Consider the following 17,499-nt stretch of genomic DNA (forward strand, 5'->3'; position numbering starts at 1 on the left):
TGCATCACATAAATAATATGCAATCAGTTTAATAATACAACACATTCTGTGGTGTTAGAATGCCTTGGAGCAGAAAAACAAGCATACCCTCTCACGAGTGATAAGGAGGTTGCTGATATGGCAACCAGAGCAGGTCCCACAGAGGTCCAGCAAACGAGCATGACTGTCTCACCCCTGTTGAATTTCATAAGCCCAAATAATAATCCTGCCATATAAAATGCAGTGATTTTTAGTACAACAAGCAACTATCCATAGAAACATCAACAATTTGCTGAATTCAAATGAAGCAAGGGGAAAAATATTTTTTAACATGACTGGGCCAATGAGTACTAACAAATTCCCATAGGTTCACGTTACAAGCAATTGCTTGCCATGAACATATGCTAATGATCATGCCCACTACCCTGAAAAGAAAAGATCATTGTCCTTTGACAGATACAAGAAAATTAGGGTACAAGTTCAAGTTTGTTGTTATCACAAAGAAATCTCAAATAACAACTGTATAAACCAGTCTAACTTATGTGACATCTCATCTGTTGCCATGAAAATCATCATTATGACCGCTCCGGGAGTATGACCTGATCTTGGGTACTATTAAAGCGTTCTCATGCTCAAATAAGCTTTAAACCTGATTCAGCAGACAGACAGGCAGGTGTCCTCCTTTGCTTTCTGCACACGCATGCCCCCGGCAGTGCTCAACCTTACCTTACTGCCCCGCCATATCCCTAATCCAACATCACCTCCCTCCCCCTCAACTCCGCCCAGATCTGGGTCACCCATCATGCCTCCACAAAGTGCTGCCGACGTTGGAATGTCACCATCTATTTAGCGGGGAATCTCTGGCAGCGTGTCTCAGTAGGCCAACCTTGCTTTAATCCTCTGTGTGTGTGCTCGTGTGTGTGAAGCAGCTTGGTCTGGGACTTAAGAAGTGAGTGCCTTACTTATATGAGACATTTGTTGATCATTTCCAATGGGGTTTTTTACAGGTTTGCGGAATTTCTGTTGCACAGATATTTTGATTTGGGATGTCCCATTCACTTATTTTTGCCTCTGAGTCTGAGTCACTTGATTTTGAGGATCTAGCGATACCATGTCCTGATCCGATATGTCTGCCTTTAATTTAGGGAAAAAAATGGAATAGAAAAAAATCCACACACTAGAGCCGTCCCGACTACTCGACGTTGTAAACGTAGTCGATGACGTGTATATACAGTGGGGCAAATAAGTATTTAGTCAACCACCAATTGTGCAAGTTCTCCCACTTGAAAATATTAGAGAGGCCTGTAATTGTCAACATGGGTAAACCTCAACCATGAGAGACAGAATGTGGAAAAATAAACAGAAAATCACATTATTTGATTTTTAAAGAATTTATTTCCAAATTAGAGTGGAAAATAAGTATTTGGTCACCTACAAACAAGCAAGATTTCTGGCTGTCAAAGAGGTCTAACTTCTTCTAACGAGGTTTAACAAGGCTCCACTTGTTACTTGTATTAATAGCAAAGAGCTGTCGAAGGACACCAGAGACAAAATTGTAGACCTGCAACAGGCTAGGAAGACTGAATCTGCAATAGGTAAAACGTTTGGTGTAAAGAAATCAACTGTGGGATCGATTATTAGAAAATGGAAGACATACAAGACCACTGATAATCTCCCTCGATCTGGGACTCCATGCAAGATCTCACCCTGGGGTGTCAAAATGATAACAAGAACGGTGAGCAAAAATCCCAGAACCACACAGGGGGATCCACTGAATGACATACAGAGAGCTGGGACCACAGTAACAAAGGTTACTATCAGTAAGACAATGTGCCACCAGGGACTCAAATCCTGCACTGCCTGCTGAAGAAAGTACATGTCCAGGCCCGTCAGCAGTTCGCTAGAGAGCATTTGGATGATCCAGAAGAGGACTGGGAGAATGTCTTATGGTCAGATGAAACCAAAATACAACTTTTTGGTAGAAACACAAGTTCTCGTGTTTGCAGGAGAAAGAATACTGAATTGCATCCGAAGAACACCATACCCACTGTGAAGCATGGGGGTGGAAACATCATGCTTTGGGGCTGTTTTTCTGCAACGACTAGGACGACTGATCTGTGTAAAGGAAAAAATGAATGTGGCCATCTATCGAGAGATTTTGAGTGAAAATCACCTTCCATCAGCAAGGGCATTGAAGATGAGACGTGGCTGGGTCTTTCAGTATGACAATGATCCCAAACACACAGTCAGGGCAACAAAGGAGTTGCTTTGTAAGAAGCATTTCAAGGTCCTGGAGTGGCTTAGCCAGTCTCCAGATCTCAACCCCATAGAAAATCTGTAGAGGGAGTTGAAAGTCCTTGTTGCCTAACGACAGCCCCAAAACATCACTGCTCTAGAGGAGATCTGCATGGAGGAATGGGCCAAAATACCAGCAACAGTGTGTGAAAAGCTTGTGAAGAGTTACAGAAAACGTTTGGCCTCTGTTATTGCCAACAAAGGGTACATAACAAAGTATTGAGATTAACTTTTGGTATTGACCAAATACTTATTTTCCACCATGATTTGCAAATAAATTCTTTAAAAATCAAACAATGTGATTTTCTGTTTTTTTTTTCCACATTCTGTCTCTCATGGTTGAGATTTACCCATGTTGACAATTACAGGCCTCTAATATTTTCAAGTGGGAGAACTTGCACAATTAGTGGTTGACTAAATACTTATTTGCCCCACTGTATATGCGTGGAAAGTTCAGAATGGCGGACACTCGCGATGCAAGGGAAAGCGGCAAAAAACATAAAAATCAGACCAGAGTGGCCAAAGCATGGATGTATTTTAACGAAACAAAGGAGGGTGTCACCGTCGAGTCAAGTCCCTGCAATGCCGAGTTTGCATACCACGGCAGCAAGTCGGCCATGAATGAACACCTGAAGCGCCGTCACCCAGGTATAATTTTGGAAGATGACAAGAGACAACAAGCTGGCAGCTCTTAAATCCATATAACAACATTTTGTTATCGAAGTTGCTTTTATGTGCGTCGTATAACGGCGCATTAGCGGCTAATGTCGGGCTACTGTAGCTGAATAAGCAGCTACGTACTTTAAGTAGAGCTGTTAAAATCAACAATATTGAAAGCATCTTTACATTAATGCTTTGTCGTAGCTCCCAGCTAAGATACATGTACGTATGTAAAGTGCGTAACGGCTCACAGCTACATTACCCCTACACAATAATGCAACATTTTTTTTCGTAGCAATAATAAGACTTTAATATCATAGTCCTTTGTAATTTTTTTTTTTTTTGGACCCTAATACTCCGTTGTATCAACATGCATCATTAGGTTTTTTTTTCACGTATTTCACTCCAGTGATATGTGACATTTATGACAGTTTGTGACAATCTAATGCTGAGAACAATGTAGATATACCACAGAAAGAGAACGTAAGAATTGTTTTTAGTCCTGCTGGAAAAGTGTAGTCACAGTGTTCTCAATCTATTTACAGTCCAATATTTTGCACTTGTTAATGCTATCAGCATTTGACCTTATTGTTTGTTATTTGTTATTGTTATTTATGTGTTTATTTGTACTTCAAGAAAGAATTTAAGTGTTCCAAAATGTTTTGTGAATTAATAATCGTCATCCAATGCTTAATTGCAAGATTAGTCCAAAAAAAAAAAAAAAAAGTTAGTAAAAAAATTATCAAACTAGTCCACTATTCGTTAAAAAAGTCAGCAGACTAATCGGGAGAAAAATAATCGTTTGGGACAGTCCTACCCCACACATTCGAAAGAAGAGAACCATTCTGGTTTAGGTTTGAAAACATAAAAAAAAAATAATAATAAAGTAACGCTGCATTAGATTGGTGTAATGGCTGGCGGCTTGTGCCGACAGGTCTTTCCGGGTACATATTAGCCCCACCCACACTGATGTCAGCGTTCCCATGGTGATGCGCCTAAAGGGAGGGAGGGGCTGTTGTGGTCAGCAGAGGATGCTGGCAAGGGAGAGTTCTCTTTCACCATGTTATGGATACTGAAATAGGTCACTGGATGCTCCAGGCCTCTTTGCTGACAAATGGAAGGCAATCCATTTAAATTCATCAATGAATAAACAGAGACCTTGGAGGGTCTTTAAATTGTTGCTGACGCATTTATTAATCACCAGTGGGATTGTTTAAATTTTAAAGGAATTTTTCATGTGATAATGCAAAATTTCTATCATTATTTTCAACCAAAGCAGAGGTAACCAGAGTCTTAGCAACAGGATTTTAAATCTATTTTGAACAGCAATTGCAGCTAGATTATAGATTAAAAAAAAAAAAAAAATCTTAGTCATGACAGCCATGATGATGTTCGCATCACACACTGCAGCTCTATATGCCTGCAACAACAAACGCCATTTATAGTAATTGATGGTCCCAAAATGCATCAGTAAAGCCAAACCCACAGGGACTGTCAGGCTGAGAGCAAACACATTGTTGGTAGCGTGTTAATTATAGATAGAAAGACAAAAAAATTCATAGACATGGCAGGCTGCATTTAGCCACCCGCACGCGTGCAGTTTCCTGTTGCTCAGCTAAAACAAAAGCCTTAAGTTAATAGACTGCAGGAAACGACCACTTTCTGCCGGTCATAAATATATTCTTGTTATGCAAGCATGACCCCCCCAACTTCCCGTCTCCATGAATGGCTTGACTAATCTGGCAGCCACTTATATGAGTCATGGGAAAAGCGAGTGTGAAAAGTAGCGAGTAGTGCAACATATACTGTCTGGCGGTGGGCCAGATGTTTTTTCCCCCCTTGCAGACTTTAGTCTTGACCAAAATAGCTTCAACTACTGGACAAAGTGCCAGGAGAGCTCGCGCTAGACTTGCAGACTCCTGTGAGTACTACTAGGAGGTTGCCATCCTAATGAATAACAGATGCATTTCCTTGACAACAAATGTTACTGATACAAGGAAGAGGGAATCCTCTCATGACGACATGTACCAAAATGTATACAGTGAAACCCAACTATTCGTGCGGGATTAGTACTCTGTAAAAATCGACACAAAAAGGTTTACACAGTACTCTGACTGTCTGTAGATGCCACAAGATGGCAGCAAATGACAACTTCTGTCTAAATAAAGCTCCTCAACTCATGTCAACCATATCCTGATGCCAAGCTGCCATTCATAGCAATAGTGATGTTGCTGGGTGCATGCTGCCCACTTGCCACATCACCAGTGGAAAATTGAAACAGCGTTTGGTGAGGAGAATATTTTTCACTCTCCCCACTTTGGCGAAGAGAAAATTTGGCATATCGAAGTTGCCCTGTATCTAAAGCATCATTTAAAGCCCTCACTTTGAGGGCTGTCTGCATAAACACACTGAATAGCCCGACAATTCTCCATACGGTTGGCATCGCATATAACTGGCTACAGTATAAACAAGACAACACCTACCAATCCAATCATATTGCGTCTATTCGCTAGTGGCAGGAATGCAGTGAGAGTTAGCACTCAGCCTCATTGCTATCAGAAACGGCAATGAAAAAAAAAAATACTTTAAATCAAAATTTTGTGAAAGTAGAGTGAGCTTACCGGACTGGAAGAGCTACTAGCACTGGCGGTGCTGAAGCGTCTGCTTGGATGTGCCCTTGAAAAAGCAGGAGATGCCTTTTAGTAAAACAGAAAGAATTTTTGCAAAATCTCATCAATTATAACACACGTTCGGCATTATGTTTTGTTTTCTGCAGTGTACTAGTCCTTCTCAAAAAATGTGCATATTGTGATAAAGTTAATTATTTTCTGTAATGTACTGATAAACATTAGACTTTCATATATTTTTGATTCATTACACACAACTGAAGTAGTTCAAGCCTTTTATTGTTTTAGTATTGATGATTTTGGCAAAAAAGTCAAGAAAAAACAAAAATCCGTATCTCAAAAAATTAGCATATCATGAAAAGGTACTCTAACCTAATCATCTGAATCAACAAATTAACTCAAAACCCCTGCGAAAGATTCCTTAGGCTTTTAAAAACTCCCAGCCTGGTTCATTACTCAAAACTGCAATCTTGGGCAAGACTGCCGACCTGACTGCTGTCCAGAAGACCATCACTGACACCCTCAAGCAAGAGGCTAAGACACAGAAAGACATTTCTGGGCGAATGGGCTGTTCCTAGTGTGCTGTATCAAGTCACCTCAGTGGGAAGTCCGTGGGAAGGAAAAGTGTGGCAGAAAACGCTGCACAACCAGAAGAGGTGACCGCACCCTGAGAAAAACTGTGGAGAAGGGCCGATTCCAGACCTTGGGGGACCTGCAGAAACAGGGGACTGAGTCTGGAGTAGAAACATCCAGAGCCACTCTGCACAGGCGTGTGGAAACAACGGCAGAAGCGCCTGACCTGGGCTACAGAGAAGCAGCACTGGACTGTTGCTCAGTGGTCCAAAGTACTTTTTTCAGACGAAAGCAAATTTTGCATGTCATTCGGAAATCAAAGTGCCAGAGTTTGGAGGATGGCTGGGGAGAAGGAAATGCCAAAATGCCTGAAGTCCAGTGTCAAGTACCCACAGTCAGTGATGGTCTGGGGTGCCATGTCAGCTGCTGGTGTTGGTCTACTGTGTTTTATTAAGGGCAGGGTCAATGCAGCTAGCTATCAGGAGAGTTTGGAGCACTTCATGCTTCCATCTGCTGAAAAGCTTTAAATTTTATTTTTCAGCACGACCTGGCACCTGCTCACAGTGCTAAAACCACTGGTAAATGATTTACTGACCATGGCATTACTGTGCTCAATGGGCCTGCCAACTCTCCTGACTTGAACCCCGTAGAGAATCTGTGGGATATTGTGAAGAGGAAGTTGAGAGACACCAGACCCAACACTGTGGAGGAGCTTAAGGCCGCAATCGAAGCATCCTGGGCCTCCATAACACCTCAGCAGTGCCACAGGCTGATTGCCTCCATGCCACGCCGCATTGAAGCAGTCATTTCTGAAAAAGGATTCCTGACCAAGTATTGAGTGCATAGCTGATATAATTAATTGAAAGTTAACTTTTTTTGTATTAAAAAACAATTTTTCGTATTGGTCGGATGAAATAAGCAAATTTTTTTAGATACGAATTTTTGGTTTTTCTTGACTTTTTCCCCAAAATCATCAATATTAAAACAATAAAAGGCTTGAACTACTTCAGTTGTGTGTAATGAATCTAAAATATATGAAACTCTAATGTTTATCAGTACTTTACAGAAAAGAATTAACTTTATGACAATATGCTAATTTTTTGAGAAGGACTAGTATACTGTGCACAATCGTCTACCACTAGCCACCACTACAAAGTTTTTTTGGTCCCAAAAACCTATTTTAGAACAAGCTGTGCGCGCATGCCCTCTACTGGCAAATTGCAAACGTAGAGAAGGCTGCCTCTACTGTTTAACTCCTATCTATAATATTGCAATCAATTAATCATCCCTGATACAAAAAAAAAAAGGGTGGTGAGGATGGATAGATGAACTATATGGTCAGTAGATACAGGTAGTCATGTTAAAGTGACCTACAAGGTTTATCGATCACGCGATATGGAAGCAAAAACTTTGATACTTTTGCGTCTTTAATGAAAGGATTTTTGGTCAAGAAAAAGAAGCCCTACTATTCACCCAGTGATTACAAGCGTCATCACTCAGTCTGCCAACTGTAGCATCCACAGTTGTTTTGATGATTTGTGTAGTTCTTGGAACGGCCCATTGTGGCTGTGCTAGGGTGATGATTTAGAGCTCAAGATGCATTTGCGCATTTCCCCTCTTTTGGGACTGTAGAGTGTCGCACACTGCGTGTTCTGTTGAGGTTAACAGAAAGTGCATAGAAAAAATGGCTCCTAAAAGGATACACTGTAGTTTGGCTATTTTTTTTTTTTACTTTAGGTGCCTATGTGGCCAAAGAGAAAAAGGAAGTCAGAAAGGAAAAAACTATTTGATGAAAATCTAGTGCAAATGTGACAGAAATAGAAACATGATGCTCAATAGTAATGGATATTGAATCCAAAACTAAATTTTTCTTGAACATGTAATTTGTAAGCAAAGTTGTCAGCTGCAGGTTTGTTAGGGGATACTGATAATAGCTTATCAGTTCCTCATTAACTCCAAAGCACGACTTTTAAGCTTCTTAGTTTGAAACCACATGACTACAAGGTTAAACAAACACATACTTCCGCTCAAGTCCCTGGGAACAAAAAACAGCAATTTTTGCTCCCCGTCTTCATTCAGTTTTGACCTCCTGGAGCAAAGCACATGAGCATATGAGGGGCAACATGAGGGGGGATGGGGGGGCGGGGGCTGGATTTTCGTGAACTGCCCTAATCCTCAGATTTGACTTGATCATTGCAGACGCAGGAAATGAATCTGAGCAGCTTGATAAACCTTACTTGCCAACAGGCAGAATCTCTGTGTGAAGCTTTTGAGCTGCTCAAAAATTTGATTTAAAACTAAACATACTGTCCATGAGATGATAACAAGAATCATTGTTCTTTTTGTACATTAAAAAAAAAAAAAAACACTACAACAACAGAACACTATTAGAGCACTAAGACAGAAATACAGACAATTGGGAAAAGAAAAAAACCCTAAAGCATCACTCACTCTTCAACACACAATGCAGGCGTTCACTGCCCTGAAACACCTTTGCACAGCAGTATGGAGCGTTTATGCTGAAGATTAATTATGCGCTGCACATGCTAAACAGTTGTTCCACTTTGAAGTGTGGGCTGGTCTGCTGTGTAAATATTAAATATTTAATCTTGGGAAGCCGTGAGAGGACTTGAGTCACATGACAAAATTAAGTCAACAATTTTTGTCTCTGAAGACTCGACTAAGGCTGTCCCAAAGGACTATTTTTCTCCTGATTAGTCAGCAGACTTTTTTAACGATTAGTCGGCTATCCTAATATATTTTAAACTAATCGAACAATTACATTTTTGTTGACGCTTATTCATTCACAAAAACATTTTGGAACACAAATTCTTTATTGAGAAAATAAACACATAAATAACAATAATAGCTCACAAATAAACAATGAGTTCAAATGCTGATAGCATTAACTAGTGCAAAAGAATGGAATGTAAACAGATTCAGAACACTGTGACTTCATCTTCCCAACATGATTCAAAACAATTCTTTAAAAAAAATAACAAATTAGAAATAAGTAGCATTAATGTTATTGTATACTACTGTATGCACAGTATATACATAACACGTTATAATATAAAGTAAGTAAGATTAGTGCAGTCATGGACTATAGTAAGCAGGCCAGTGTTTCCATATTTTTTTTTTTTTTTTTTTAAAAATGTTTTTTCCACAAGCGGGAGCATTCATCATTTGAACAAATACAATCTGCATGCTGAGCACAGACTACAGACATTGTGAGACCTACAGCTTTCGGGAGCAGCAGCAGAGTAGACAAATAAATGTCACGTGTCACTGGAGTGAAGTAGGGCTGCAGATATCGATTATTTTAGTAGTCAATCGATGAACTAGTTAGTTCGAAGAATTGAGTAATCGGATAAGGAACATAAAAAATTTAAATACCTGAGCTGAGCCTCAAACGGATAAAAATTAAAAAATGATTATATGTACAACAAAGGAACAATTGGCTAACTTACATAGCAAAAGTCAGCTAGCTTAAATGCTTTTTAAATGCTTTTTATTTTATTTTTTTCAAAGTTCTTACCAAATGGTTCAGACAGGTATTCCCACAAAAACGGCTAAATATACCTATAAACTACTTTACGAATGCATTAAAAAAAAAACATTAGCTCAAACAAAGAACTTAGCTTATGTTGGTCTTAACAGGGAGCAGCTAGATTCAGCCACATGAAATGAGGCAGACTAGAGGGCAGTGTATCCACCGAAATCAATAAAACTAAATGCCAACACTTTCAAAACAAACCATTACAACGCCATTTTAATTAAACGAATACTCGAAGCAGCAAAATTGAATTCGAATCTTTTTTTCTAATTGAATACTTAAGTTAATCGATTAATCGTTGGAGCACAAGAGTGAAGTATGTGAAAATAACCTAATGTTGCACGTTAATACGACTCACATAAAGGCAACTGCAATAAAAAAATGTCGTTAGTTATATGGACTTGGATTTGCCAGCTTGTTGTCTCCTGTCGTCTTTCAAAATACCAACTGGGTGACGGCGCTTCAGGTGTTCATTCACCTTTCGTTGAAATAGGTCCTTGCTTTGGCCACTCTAGTGCTTGGCTTTATGCCGCTTTCTCCGCTTGCATCCGGCATTCTCAACTTTCCTCGCATATTTTTAACCCTCATTAACCGTCGACGAGATGGTGTGCTCATCCACGCATTTACGTCATTGATGACGTCGACTCGTCGGGATAGCTGTAGACTCGATCTCACTTCACCTTGGTTTTGATGAGACTCAGCATAACTAAGGATTGACTTGCATGACCTGATAGAATTGCCTGTTACAATTTAACAATAGTTCAGTTCGTATCATATAAAAATGTTACGCAACTTTATCTTATTCTGTGGGCAAACCGGGCAAAACAATTACAGCAGGATATCATTAGTCACTATAAAACCCACACAGAAGTTAGCTCTTATTTATGACTTGCACTAATGTGACTTACTCCCACTTTTGCTGAGAGCTAATGTGTCAAAGTTTCATGCTAGCAACACCTAGATCCAACTTTCCAATTCCAGTATTTAATACTGACTGACAGGAAAAAGCAGTAATGTTGACTCCAAAACAACATCCCTCCCTTGAGCGGGATTCACTTTGTGACAGCTATACGCTTGACTCGCCGTCACTACCACCGAGAGCCTAGCAGCTATCTGCTGCAACCCACCAACAGCCCACATGCCATCATCGACATCTCACCACGTCTCTGTCACCATTCTAAATGTTGCATGGAGCCAGGAAAACTGAGTCAGTGACACTGCTGATATGTGTATTATTGTTGGCATAATAGTTCTGTTGGAAACTGGGAATGTAAATGTCAGATTCTAAGGTCACATGAAAAAATGGCACATTAAATCAGTTGGAGCTTATGAGCTTCTTCGAAGACTTTCTAGTGTTATCTGGATATTTATTTTTATAAGGTCAGGGGGGGCTCATAATGCCAGTAGTAGTTCATTCCAAAGGATTTAGATAGGGTTTAGGTCAGGGTTTTCATGTTCTTTTCACACAAAATGTATTAATCATACAATGTCAGTGTCTTACACTATGGACATTTATAAATGATTGGTGCAGTAAATTGTCACCTCTTACCCACTATCTTAGCAGCTGTCATTGCAGGATAGTAATTCCTCATTTTTGTATTGAGGTTGTTGGGGGAGGGAAAGACAATGACAAAAGATAAGATGCAATACAAACACAAATGCTGGTGCAACCAGTATAGGGGGATGGGAGCTATATTATATATCAAAGGTACTAGTTGGTGGCTGAATGAAGATGCTAGCCGAGAATTTCCACAAGCAAAATTTTTTTCTGCGTCAGGAGATTCAATTTTGAGGTTTGACAACAGAACATGAAATATGACTTGGAACATTAGTTTTAAGAGTGCAGCTTGTTGGTGTAACGAAGAACGCTGAATAATTGCTCTGTCCTGAAGCTCATTTGCAGTCACCACCGAAAGTGGCTGCAGCGGTGAGACAAAGACAGGGCGGAAGAAAGGGGCAAGAGGGGGGCATACGGGCACATGCATCGTTCAATGCTCATTACAAGGATGGGAAATGAACAATATTCGTCGTTTTTAGCTTTTTTTGAAGCCTTTCTGGGAAAAATGGACCATTTGGATTGGGGGAAAAAAACACATCAACAGTTCTCTCCGCAGGGTGTACACTGCGATGACAAGAGGTCAAAGGTGAAAATTATGAGCGAAACATTAAATTGGTGCCAACCACTTCATTGCGTCAATGTTTCCTAATTGTTATAGAAATATTGCAAATGCATTAAAGAAATAGCTCGGCACCTTTCTAAACAAATATTTTCACAAAAAGCAGTCTTTTCATATTGAAATAATAAGATCCTTGCAATTTATTTCCAAACAGGCTTACTTGGTGTGAGAGCGAGGCCTGTACCCACAGCTATTATTGATGATGATGCAAGTGGTCAGTAAACCTTTGAGAATCTTTGATGACAAGCTGAAGGAGAGGAGGAAGGAGGGAGGAATGGTGACAATATTCGTGCCATCACCAGTGAGTCACCCCTATGGGCTATATGCTGACAAATCACATGAAGTAATTTCTCCTGTAAGTAACATTCTGTTGTGAGTACTGACATTGGCCTGCATCATATTGTTGAAAAAATAATAAGTCTCACAGAGGGTTCCTACAGTTTTCAGCAAGTCAAATCTAAGATCGTTTTAACACCACTTAAATTTGCATGTATGACAGTTGACTAACAAAAAACAAAACAAAAAAAAACTTAAAATGTGTTAGTACACTCATTTCACACAGTGAATACAGTTTTCAAAATCACATCAGTTTGTAGGTTTACTAGCATCATAAAACAACAACTTTCTTCAACTTTAGAAGTTCTGTATGCCCTTCTGTGCTGCTATCCTGATTATATTTGGACATGTTAATACCTTCAGCCAGACTTTGACCTAGCAATCGGCTGTCTTGGCAGACGTGTGGCAATAACAGAGGGGTGGTTAAGCCTAGAATCATCCTGGGTCATGCAGGCTCTTCATGCATGCCTTGGTGTTTTATTCAAAGAAATGAACAATAAGATTAAAAAAAAAAAAAAAAAAAAAGAATGAACCCTTTCACGCACAAATTACGATAACGTAAATCAGGATTCTTTCCTAAACTGTTTTTATAACTTTATATGCATGATCAGAAATAATAATCTAGCTGTCTATTGTAGTGACCACTATGTCTAAAACGGTTAAAGTTGGTGGTTAAAAGGTTATCAGGCACTCTTTTGACCAAATACATAATTTTATTTCAATTTCATTAAGTACATAATTGGCTTGAATGTCACAGTACAGTTACTGTAGGCGTTTTCCCTTAAGGATTAAGGACTGCGCAAAGGCTAAAATGTTGTAGTTTGTTGTTTAGTCGTGCCAAGGTCACACACATTTATGAATAAACATGCCTCAAGGCTTTTTTTTAAATATTGTTTTGCCTTGTTCAATGTGAAAAAAAGCAACACTTTTACTGTTTGGGCGGGGGGGGGGGGGGGGGGCTCTGCTCTACTCTATAAGATTTTCATCTATTCATCTACCCATACATGCATCATTGAAAGAAAATTAAGACCCTATACGAGGGGTGTCCAAACTTTTTGCAAAGGGGGCCAGATTTGGTACGGTAAAAATGTGGGGGGCCGACCTTAGCTGACGACCTACACGTAGAACAATATATCAAAGCATATTTTAGCAAGCCATTCTGTGTGTCACATTTGCTTCATTATTTTTTTTTGCATTAATAATTTCAACAATCTCGCAACTATCCTTGTAGCTTTCTCTTTCGAGTCTCGGGCCCTTGCGAAATACTGCTGCTGTGATACTAAACTAGCTTCAAGTTGCTTCAATTTCTCGCTGCGTATCTTCCCTGTAATCGTCATGTCGTACATGTCAGCGTGTCTTGTTTGGCAATATCACCTCACATTGAACCCTTTTAAAAACAGCGACTGTCTCTTCGCAAATGAGGCAGATACAGTGGTTGCGTATTTTAGAGAAGAAATAGTCCAATTTCCACCTATCCTTGAAGCGTCAGCCGTCGCAGTCAACTTTTTTGATGATTGTCGCCATTTTAGAAAATTGTAGTAAAGGGTCGCACGTGGTAATGTTGCTTAGTGAGCTGCTGCCTTTTGGTGCGTAAATGAGGAGCAGCATTTAGTGTGTAAGCTGCTTCATATGCTGGTGGCAGTACTGCTGACCAATTTATTAAGTCTGTGTGCGGGCCAGATGTTATTGATTTTATGACAAAGGCTGGGGGCCGAATGAAATTTGACCTCGGGCCGCATTTGGCCCCCGGGCCGGACTTTGGACATGCCTGCTCTATACAAACACTGGCCCTTTTTTTGGTATATTGATCTTTTTCCTTTACAGCAAAAATACATTCCAAATGTAATGGGGCTTGGCTTTGCATTCTAAACCCATCTGGTGCTAAACTAAAAAAACAGACTGTGTGAGTCTCAAGTTCATGACTTCCAGGGAACAGTGACTCTCTATCACCTCTGGTCACACATCCTTGTTCCCTGGCTGGACCTTTGGTGTGATTAAATATTACAGGATTTCAAACACAATCTCGCCCCAAAAATGAAACCCGTGGTGCTTGAACAACAAGGGGATGGTAGTTAATAAGCCTGTGTGTCTTAGTGAAATCTACGCTAAACTACCACCTACACGGGAACAAGGATATCTGAGCACCTTTGTTTCAATACTGGGGTTCACAGAAATGATGTAAAGTGGCCACCAATATAATTCCTGTACAACAAACGTGAGTGTTTTCAGTTCCTGTCAAGCTGAGACTAGACAGCAAACAGTGCTAAAGCTAAACCTTGGTTTTCTGTAAGAGATCAGAATCTTCCATGTACTAATCTGTACAAGGCCTTTATTACACATATTTTACGTGATATACAACCTGCAAACCTTGCCTGCGAAAAGTAGACTACTGAGGCGCAATTATTTAATGCCACCAGCAGCAAACAAGGACTACAAATTATCTACAGTATATGCACAGGAAGCAGCAACAGTGAGTGCAATTAGCCTAAGTGATACTGCAGTAGACAGCTGTAGCCTGCTTGGTAAGCTGGTGGAGGCGGATGAGGCATATCAGGATTGTTTCCTGGGAATCTCTCGCCACTTTCCATTAAGAGGGTGGTGTCGTGGATGAAGTTATTAAGAGTACTTCTCAGAGTGGCTTCTCGCTTTAATGACCTGAGCTTTTTCGTGACGACGATGACCTCTTGCCCTTGGACGAGGCTCCAGTGTGAGATCATTCTTCATTAGCTTGTTGAATGTATGCTCTATTTGTGAAATACACAGTGAATTTAAACTATGAGATTAAATAGAAAATCTTCACTATATCGTTTCTTTGGTAAAGACCACAAAAGACGAGTTCAGCATAAAGAAGTGGTTACTTCGCTCTTCAAGTACTAGCTTAATGACCAAGGCTAAAATATAACGGAAGCCCAAGACCAAGTATATGTTTAAAACAAGAATGATTCTATTCCTAAAATGTATATTTTAGAATTGTAAGCCACTATCCAGCGGCATGCAAATCCCTGCCTTTGCATGCTGCTGTCTACTTGAATAGGAGACCAATGTGAACATACAGCGGCATGCAAAGTTGTGGGCACCCTGGGTATGCCCCAACTTTTTCATTCTACTGTAATATTTACACAGTTCCAACATTGCACATAATGTGACACATGTACAATAGGTGATCAAAATGTACTTGAAAATAGGAAAACCTAAAATAAATGTACTTAAATAAGGATGTGATTGAAATATGTTGCACGCAAGTTAATGCAAATAATTGTAATGAAATTGATTTTTACACCGTCATTAAGGATTACATCCAATGTAGGGCTGCAACTAATGATTATTTTTTTAATAATCGATTACTTGGACAATTAATTAATCGATTAATCAGACAAATTACACTTTTGTCAATTACCTACACCATTTGACTTGAAAATGTTTTAGGCATGTTGTGAGTAACAATGAAGGCAAAATTGATGATTATTTCCTTCAAAAATAAACTGACTTAACTGTAATCTAGAACTGTACCGTTTTAAGTACATAAAACTTGTTAAAGTTTTTAATAAAGGTTCTGAGTATAAAACACAAAAATAATTCCTCAGTATACAAATCAGACAAAAGTCCCCTTCATTCAAATAAAAAAGTGCTGCTGTTTGATTTTTTTTTCCCTTGTGGGCAAAGCGCTGAAATAAATTGTGTCAATGACTGATTTGTTTTCTTTAAACTCAACAAAAAATTGTAATAAGGAGGAGGCAGACTGTAATGAATCAGTTGTTCATAAATACAATCCAAATCCAGTTTCAAATCACACTTTCTTGTATGACAATTTACAGTTTGAATGGAAGTTTGTGTTGAAAGGACACTGTAAGCCAGGGGTCAGCAACCTTTTTGGTGTGGAGTGCAACTTTCAAATTTTCTTATCAATCAGTATGCCACACCAAGATTATTGACGCACATCTGAATTTTTATATCCGACAGAGCTGTAATTTTTCTCAAAAGAAAAAAACCATGAACATACATTGAATTCGTATAACTACCATTCTTTATCAATTAACTAAAAAATAAATACATATTGTAGACAATATCAAAACTTGAAAATAAGTGCAACAGTAATAACAGCTGTACAGCAGCATCATCTTATGTAAACATATCACCCCCCCCCCCCCACACACACACACACACACACCCCAGCAGGAAAAGAACAGGTCACTCACAGTAGAGAGCAGCCTCTTTTAAGTCAGAACAGCCGACTTTTACATTTGGTCTTGTTCACTAGCAACTTAAACAGTGAATTACCATACTGGCCCGAATATAAGACGGTGTTTTTTGCATTGAAATATGACTGAAAAAGAGGGGGTCGTCTTATATTCGCGGTCTAGACATTATACCTATTCATGACGCTAGATGGCGCCCGATATCATTGAAGCTATGTTCTATCATGACAGATCTCAGCTACTCTTTTTAGTTTAACCAGTTTGCATTATTTTATTGCAATGTTTTTCCTTATTCAGATTTGTTTCAAGACTACAGTTAGTTATACTTCACTTTGATGATTAATGCAGGTATTGCAATTTTGCTGTTTTATCACAATAGATTGTTTTATTTTCATTTCAAAAACCAGACGCCATTCATTTACGAATGTGATTGCACTTTAATTTACATATTTAAATGTTGAGATATTAAGATTTGAATGAGGCAAACTAACATGCTTTTTCTCTCAAATATATTGTTATAATCATTTGTTTCGGATGTACTATAATTATTTTCTGTATAAAAATTAATTTGGTGTTCAAAAAGTCTTTTTTCAAACTTGAGCCTTGAAAAAGAGGGGGCCGTCTTATATTCGGGCCAATACGGTAATTTTATATTACAAATATAAAAGATGCCTACCTTAATGTGATCTCTGGCCCTGTTTTCCACAAATGTTCATGGTTTGTCTCGTACTGGCTTTTGACACTTGTTGTGCGACACACAACGCTCTCGGGGCATTACGCACAAACGGAGCTAGCGGAAGTAACCAGCCAACCAGTTGTTACCGGCATCCCCAAGGGGCCGCCGTCCCCTACAATATGACCAGCTTACTAGTTAAGCGTAAAAGAAGAAGTGGACGTCTGGGCGAGAAAAAGACAGGGAGCGAAGCAAGGTGTTGAGAGAGAGTTGTGCGGAGAGCGCCATGAAAAGAGGCTGTGCCCCCCGCTGGTTTTTGTTTTGTGAATAAAAGTCTCCAGCAAAACGCCATCCAACGCGTCACTGTGTTTTTATACACATCACCACCTCTCCGAAGTAAGCACCGGACGAATTCACGACAACGAGC

The 17,499-nt window shown here is 39.5% G+C and overlaps 1 protein-coding gene across 6 annotated transcripts in view; it reads right to left on the minus strand.

Moving 5' to 3' along the window:
• The window catches only part of LOC130910624 (microtubule-associated protein tau-like), a 49,371-nt gene that overhangs the window by 23,539 nt on the left and 8,333 nt on the right, over positions 1-17,499 (minus strand). For all 6 annotated transcript variants that reach the window (XM_057828152.1, XM_057828159.1, XM_057828165.1 and 3 more), the window contains exon 2: positions 5,556-5,610. The gene's annotated coding sequence lies outside the window, so the exon portion shown is untranslated. The remainder of the gene's footprint in view (positions 1-5,555; positions 5,611-17,499) is intronic.

Source organism: Corythoichthys intestinalis, chromosome 2, assembly GCF_030265065.1.
Source record: "Corythoichthys intestinalis isolate RoL2023-P3 chromosome 2, ASM3026506v1, whole genome shotgun sequence".
Lineage (NCBI taxonomy): Eukaryota > Metazoa > Chordata > Actinopteri > Syngnathiformes > Syngnathidae > Corythoichthys > Corythoichthys intestinalis.